Source organism: Budorcas taxicolor, chromosome 23 (assembly GCF_023091745.1).
Source record: "Budorcas taxicolor isolate Tak-1 chromosome 23, Takin1.1, whole genome shotgun sequence".
Classification (NCBI taxonomy): Eukaryota; Metazoa; Chordata; class Mammalia; order Artiodactyla; family Bovidae; genus Budorcas; species Budorcas taxicolor.
In genome coordinates, this window is record NC_068932.1 from 42,299,538 (window position 1) to 42,307,578 (window position 8,041).

Here is an 8,041-nt window from a genome sequence, read left to right on the forward strand (position 1 = left end):
TGTGGGTACCATGCTCTCCTCCCTGCATGCCACTTGACCACACAAAAGCTAAATTCAATGCTTTTCCTCCTCCAGATTCTGAAGACCTGGAAGGGATGTGACAAAATGTAATATTCTGGACCCCTTCCTCATTTTCTCGGTTGGTTTGCTCCATCCCAGTTGCCCTTCAGTTCAGTTCAGTCGCTCAGTCGTGTCCGACTCTTTGCGACCCCATGAATCGCAGCACGCCAGGCCTCCCTGTCCATCACCAACTCCCGGAGTTCACTCAGACTCACGTCTATTGAGTCAGTGATGCCATCCAGCCATCTCATCCTCTGTTGTCCCCTTCTCCTCCTGCCTCCAATCCCTCCCAGCATCAGGGTCTTTTCCAATGAGTCAACTCTTTGCATGAGGTGGCCAAAGTACTGGAGTTTCAGCATGGTTCAATTTTCCAAAGGAGACACAGTTTCAAAGAAATGTGTCCTTTTGTTTCCAAAGGAGAAAATTGAGAGTGAACATTTTTCCATCCCTCAGGGGTGAGTGGTTTGAGCAGAAACAAATGGAGTTAACACAAAGGGCATTAATTAAACAGACCATCCAAGGCCAATGCTTTCTCAAAAGGCAACATAATTGAGTGGGTGAAAAATAATCTTGGAAAATTGTTCTGTTTCTGGTTTTGGTTATGTTCCGTCCCTGACTTGTTGGGGGACCAGGGTGAGTGCTTCATACATTCTTGATTCCTGGGAATAGCTTCCATCCTAGGCAAGTTGACAGATAATTGGTAAAAATAAAAATAAATTCAGTTTATTTGCCTCAATAACTTAAAATTTTTTTAAACTTAAAGTCTTGGTTTAAAGACTATAATTGACATGGAGTTGCTTATTTATGGGGCACATACTCTGTGGTAGACAGGGCAGTGGATACAATTCAATAAGACATAGTCCTTTCTTGGAGGAACCTGTGGTCCAGTCCAATGGGCGGCATACATGAGCATCTGTTATTTAAGAGATTAGCAAGAGCTTCTAAAGGAGTCATAGGTAAATGAAGTCCAGGGAGGCTGTGGACTTCATTTATTTATAATATTTGTTTATTTGTTTGGCTAAGCTGTGTCTTAGTTGCAGCATGTGGGGCCTAGTTCCCTGACCAGGGATCGAACCTGGGCCCCCTGCATTGGCAACACAGAATCTTAGCCACTGGACCACCAGGGAAGTCCCAGGCTGTGGACTTGAATCCACTGAGCACATAATTGTTGAATGTCCCTGTGTGCCAGCCTCAGAGTGGGCTCCAGGGGTAAGGTATTGAGAGAAGGGGCTGCTGCTGCTGCTAAGTCACTTCAGTCGTGTCCGACTCTGTGCAACCCCATAGACAGCAGCCCACCAGGCTTCCCCATCCCTGGGATTCTCCAGGCAAGAACACTGGAGTGGGTTGCCATTTCCTTCTCCAGTGCATGAAAATGAAAAGTGAAAGGGAAGTCGCTCAGTCGTGTCCGACTCTTAGCGACCCCATGGACTGCAGCCCACCAGGCTCCTCCGCCCATGGGATTTTCCAGGCAAGCGTACTGGAGTTGTGCCATTGCCTTCTCCAGAGAGAAGGGGCAGGTATATAAATAATCACAAGATGGGCCAGTATTTGCTGTAATAGAGGTTTACATCCAATGTTCTGAAGAAGTAGCTCCACTAAGATTTCTGGGAATCAAGGGAGGCTGCTCATAGGAGGTGACCATCAATCTGTGATAATAGCTGCCAAGGAGAGATGCTACCATGAGACAACCAAAGAGAAGAGAAGGGAGGGAGACAAGTGTATTCCCAGCGAGCGAACCAGCAGGATCCGAGGTGTGGAGGGAAGACCTCGTGTGTGGTGTGGGGACGGTGGCCAGGTTGGGTGACAGTGGCTGGGTGTCTGGAAAGAAGAGGTCCGATGGGTCCCCTTCCACGAGATGCTCGGGAGGCGAGGCTGTGAACCGTCCACATTTCTGCATCATGGTCCCTATGATTATCTTCCAAAGCCAGAGAAAAGATCTCCAGGGGCAACTTGTGAGTCTGGGTTCCACTGCCCTCGGCTGATGGAGCTAACTGAACACCCTTGGGCTTCTGGACAGCCCACTTGGGATTTGTCTGGCTGTGTGGACCTTCCAGGAATTTAAACATCTGTCAGCTAAACCAGAGACTCAGATACAAAGTTGAGAACTGGGCGCATTAGGTGGATTTGTGATGCTTGCTGGAGGATTCTGGGCACTTCAAAGGATGAATGGATTTTGCCAAGATATAAATACAGCTTTTTCATTGGTGATAGATATGCTTGCAATCCCCCATCAGCACATGATGGCCTCGTTATTGTGCCGAATTGTTTTCAGAGAAACTAGCTTTTAAAGAGAGATTTGCTGGACTCAAGGCAAGGTCCTGGGAAATTCAAGAGCAATTAGACCCTGGGGAGGGACAGGCTTCAGGGCGACAAGTGCTGGCTCAGGACAGAAACAAAAATAAAAAGAAACCAACAAACAATAAGTGCAGGTGGTCCCATGTGAAAGAAGGCAGGCACCAAGGGAACAGTGAGAGTATTTATTTAGTACCTGCTGTATACCAGCACTGTGCAAGACCCCTGGCATGTGTTATCTAGTAGAGTAATTGATGACAAAATTCCCTACACAAAAAACCACTTTGCCACTCTCTGTTCAGAAACATTTCTTAACTAAGAAATGAAAGAAATGCTGGAAAACAGTGTACTTTACAAATTTGGTTTGCTCAGCCAATTTCTCTTTCTTAAAGTGTGTGTATTCATTTGCTCAGTTATGTCTGACTCTGTGACCCCATGGACTGCAGCATGCCAGGCTTCCCTGTCCTGCACTATTTCCCAGAGCTTGCTCAAACTCATGTCCATTGAGTTGGTGATGCCATCCAACCATCTCATCCTCTGTCGTCCCCTTCTCCTTCTGCCTCCAGTCTTTCCCAACACCAGGGTCTTTTCCAATAAGTCAGCTCTTCACATCAGGTGGCCAAAGTATTGGAGCTTCGGCTCCAGCACCAGTCCTACCAGTGAATATTCAAGGTGGATTTCATTTAGGATGGACTGATTTTTGGCCTCCTTGCAGTCCAATGGACTCTCAAGAGTCTTCTCCAGCACCATAGTAGGGGGTGGCAAACTTTTTATGTAAAGGGCAGATAGTAAATATTCGAGGTTTTGCGGAACAGTTTCTGTTGTGACTGCTCAACTCTGCATTGAAGGGTGAGAGCAGCCAGAGGTCACATAACTGAGTGGGCCTGGGGGAGTGTTTTCATAAAATGTCATATTTGGACTGTGAAGTTTGCATTTCAAAAAATGTTCAAACATCGTGAAAAACTCTCCTTTTGATTTTAAAAAACTTTTAAAAATGTAAAACTGAAAACCATTCTGAGCTAGCGCCACCTATAAAAATAGTGACAGGCTACATTTAGATTTTGGCTGGTTTGCTGAACCTTGTCATAAAGAAAAGCTAAATTTTATCCGGGTAGAAATCAACTGTGAGTAATAATAAGCCTTGAAAGGAAAAAGATTTAAATAGATGTTTTTAACTCTGGTCCATATAGTCAAAGCTATGGGTTTTCCAGTAGTCATGTACAGATATGAGAGTTGGACTATAAAGAAGGCTGAGCTCTGAATAATTGATGCTTTTGAATTGTGGTGTTGGAAAAGACTTTTGAGAATCCCTTGGACTGCAAGGAGATCAAACCAGTGAATCCTAAAGGAAATCAATCCTGAATGTTCATTGGAAGGACTGATGCTGAAGTTGAAGCTCCAATACTTTGGTCACCTGATGTGAAGAGTCGACTCACTGGAAAAGACTGATGCTGGGAAAGATTGAAGGCAGGAGGAGAAGGGGATGACAGAGGATGAGATGGTCGGATGGCATCACCGACTCAATGGACTTCAGTTTGAGCAAACTCCGGAAGATAGCGAAGGACAGGGAAGCCTGGCGTGCTGCAGTCCATGGGGTCACAAAGAGTCGGACACAACTGAGCGACTGAACAACAACAACAACAACAACATCTCCTCGTGACTCTTGGGAAATGGACCATCCTCTATGAAGTCAAATATTTATGTACAATTTCCATATTGACCGAATTGTTTTCAGATTATTAGCTGGATCAGAGGGCAGGTTAAATAACTTGTTTTTCAAGTCCTAATTCAGGCATATGTGCAAATGGCTCTTTGAATATGTTTAGGATTTTGATGAGACAGGAAGTTGAGCTTGAATCTGTCAGCCAGCTGCCGAGATGCACATTGTAGTCATTACATGGATTCCAGAAGGCATTAGTTAATGGTGGGAGACGTGTGTGAGCTGGTGATAAAAATTTAAATCTCCACGTGTACTTCATGGGCTGTTTGTATTTAAGTTTACCTTTCTGTGCAGATGCCAGAATATCTCACCTGCCAAACACAGGGGGAGAACCACTCCGGATTCATTTCTGTCTCTACTCTTTCTTTTCTGTTTAGGGACCATCTGTCATTTCAATACCTTGAACACCAGCAGATTTGAAGAGAAGACAGATTTTGCTGGGCTCGAAACCATTATTAAAAGGAAAGAAAATTTAGCCAAGAGAAGTATGGAGGAAGTGGGGATACAGGGAGGCAGAAAAGGGGGTAACCAGTAAACAGCTGGAGTTTCTGCTTCTTTGAAGGAAATTTCAAGACTAAAAGCATTTTTATCTTCCTGGAAAATCTAATGGGCCTGCCTGATATGTGAAAAGCCAGCTCTCGGATCACTTAGCATACCAAATGTTCTAGTTTCCTACCAGCCATCCAATCTTTGTGACGAACAGAGCTTTTTCTTAAACAAACATTTAAAGGCTAATTGGATCATTGGTGTGGTGTCACAGTAATTAACACACAGCTTGGAGTAGTTACATAAAAGTCAGTCTGAGCAGCACCAAGTGCCGCTGGGGAGTCAGCGAGCCCGTGGGGTCTAGCCAACCAGATTCTTGCACAATTGTTCTTGGGGACGAGGTAGAAATAGCAGGAATATCTCCAGGATACATGGAATGTTACATAGAGACTAGAAAAAAAAAAAATCTCAACAATGGCTGACCAGTGATTAGGGCTTTATTTCTATGCTTGGCTAAGAATAGATTAAAATGACCCCAAAAGAGAGAGTGCAGCGTTCTCATTGATTTTTATGTCTGGTTCATTGGTGGAGGCTGGAATGCAGAAGCCAAACGTGAGCTAGTTTCTGCCTAACAAAGGAATTGGCTGTAAGGCTATGGGGATGTTTGGTCGGAATCTGAGATCAGTACAGCTCCACCCCTGGAAAGGAGCAGCCTGAGACTAGAACTTGCATACTCTCGCCACACCTGTCTCTGTTCCCTGTAGCCCCTGTCTCATTCTCCACCCCATTGCCCCCACTTAGAAGTTTTCTTCATTGCTGTTCTGTCTTGATTGTTGTTCATTTGCTCAGTTGTGTCTGACTCTTTGAGATCTCATGGACTGTACCATGCCAGGCTGCCCTGTCCTTCACTATCTCCCGGAGTTTGCTCAAACTCATGTCCATTGAGTTGATGATACCATCCAACCATTTCATCTTCTGTCATCTCCTTTTCCTCCTGCCGTCAGTCTTTCCCAGCATCAGGGTCTTTTCCAATGAGTCAGCGCTTTGCATATGGTGGCCAAAGTATTGGAGCTTCAGCTTCAGCATCAGTCCTTCCAATGAATATTCAAGGTTAATTTCCTTTAGGATTCACTGGTTTGATCTCCTTGCTGTCCAAGGCTGTTCTGGCTAACAACCAGCTTTCTGGTTGGGGAGAAACACTTCGAGTTGGAGTGTTTGCTAGCGGTATAAATATTCCCACGGTGGGGCTTCCACTGTAGCTCAGTGGTCAAGAATCTGCCTGAAATGCAGGAGATGCAGGTTTGATCCCTGGGTTGGGAAAATTCCCTGGGGGGGTAAATGGCAACCCACTCCAGTATTCTTGCCTGGAGAATCCCATGGACAGAGGAGCCTGGTGGGCTGCAGTCCTTGGGGTCACAAAGAGTTGGACGCGACTGAGCGATTAAGCACACACGCGTATTCTGGTTTGAAGCTGCCGATGTGAAGGTGGAGTGGGCAGAGACGCCTGGGAGCATACCTTTGTGCTGCGTTTCCATCCTGCAGATGCAGGGATGTCAGCAATCTCAAGACCATACTTGAAATAAGATGAAAAATCATCGCAGTAGTGTAAAATAATAGGAAATCATGAGGAAGTGATGAGTGTTGCGTATTCACTACCTTTGTTATTAATACAATTTATTTACTTGTAAGTTTACATAATTTAATTTTTAATAATGGTTGTGTGAACAATCTTGGCTCAAAAAACGCCCTATGATTTTAATGATCAGCCCGTGGGGATTATTAATGGTACAGATGAGCACACATTGGTTTTTCTTCCCTCTCAGTTCAGTTGCTCAGTCCTGTCTGACTCTTTGCGACCACATGGACTGCAGCACGCCAGGCCTCCCTGTCCATCACCAACTCCCGGAGTTTACTCAAACTCATGTCCATTGAGTTGGTGATGCCATCCAACCAGCTCATCCTCTGTTGTGACATAAAGCACTAATGGCTACCACATAGCTCCCATCCCTAACAACCTCAGGCCCAATTTCACATTCCACGGAGAGAGGATCTGATTGGTTGAGCCTCTGCCAGGTATTCTTACTCGGCCAATCGGTTCTGGTTGGGGGTGGGACAGAGGCTCTTCTTCCTAAGACGGGGCAAGGATGCTGAGTGTGCTGCAAGAATTTCTAGCAGCTTCCATGTCTGTGGGAAATATTCAGAAGGTAGCATTCGGGATTTCTTATGTACCACACACTTTACAAATATTTTTTCACTCTCGCTTCAGAATTCTGTGATCTGGACACTATTGTCCCCATTTTAAGAATGAGGAAACTGAGGCCCAGAGAGGCTTTTGTGACTCGCTTAAGGTCACACAGATAGATTACAGAGCTGAAATTCACTTTCAAGCCTATCCTTACTCCAAAGTCTTCTTTCCACCAGCCAGGTGCCTCTCATGTGGAAATATCCTGCAAAATGGGACACTTGACCCACAGACTGAAGTTCCTGACCCTGTGAAGGAACTGCCACAGTTGGAACAGAGAAAAAGAGGGTGAAAGAAGAGTGGTTGGATAAGACAAACAAGAGCAAAAGCATGTATTATTTTTGCCCCCAAGCCCAATATCTTTGTGGGTGCCTCTCTTTTTGCTTCGCGTCTCTGAGGGGCGGGAGGCACATACTGGCTTCGTTGTAATTTAGGGTTTTGTTGCAGATCATGTGGAGTTGAACACGGAAGTGGATGTTCATTTTTACCTTTTCCATTGTTGGCCTTTCCCAGGCACTTTTGTGTGTTCCTGCCCCCAGGTATTGGGCACAGTCAATTCTTCCTGCAATTAGCATTCATGGTCAGCTAAGCAGAACTAATGCAACAAACCGTTTTTACTTTGAAGGTTATATTACACATTTCCAAGCTCCTGTGGAAAGGGCCCTTGATGAATAAGATATTCTTGACTATCTCTAGGAATTTAATTTTCCCTTTTCTGAATTTTCAAGCCTGTCTATTGAATTCTTTAATGGGATTCCCCAAGAAGAACCCTAGCCAGGCAGACAACTGGATATAGCCAAATTGTTAGCATTTTAAAAATCTTTTCTTCCTTGGGGGCAGAAGTCAAGAGTACATGTCCCTGCTTGTTTTAGAGTGGCACTTATCTCTTCTTTTGCTGGTTCCTTTGATATATGTGTATCATTACTATCAATCGCATTGATTAAAAAAAAAAGATGCCTATTTATTCAAAATAAATGCAAGGAGGATGCTGAGACTTCTGAGTTCTGAACATTTTGAAACTGTATTCAATTATTGCAGGTAATTTCCCAGATGGGAGAAGCAGCAAGAAATATTCTTTTAAAAAAAGATTCTTAAAGACATTTTTAGAATAGCAAAGTGACTTCTTATACTGAATGCATGATACCAATTAACACTTTAAATGGCCAAAAATGGTCAGAAAATTCATTTAGCAGCTTTGGGAAAATTCTAATGACTCTAAAATGATGATATAAATCAGCTAA

General features: G+C 44.3%; 1 non-coding gene across 1 annotated transcript; it reads right to left on the reverse strand.

The window, feature by feature from the left end:
- Positions 1-1,114: 1,114 nt before the first annotated feature.
- Positions 1,115-1,187, reverse strand: TRNAG-GCC (transfer RNA glycine (anticodon GCC)). Its single transcript has one exon. It is a non-coding gene; the product is annotated as a tRNA-Gly (tRNA).
- Between the last annotated feature and the right edge of the window lie 6,854 nt (positions 1,188-8,041).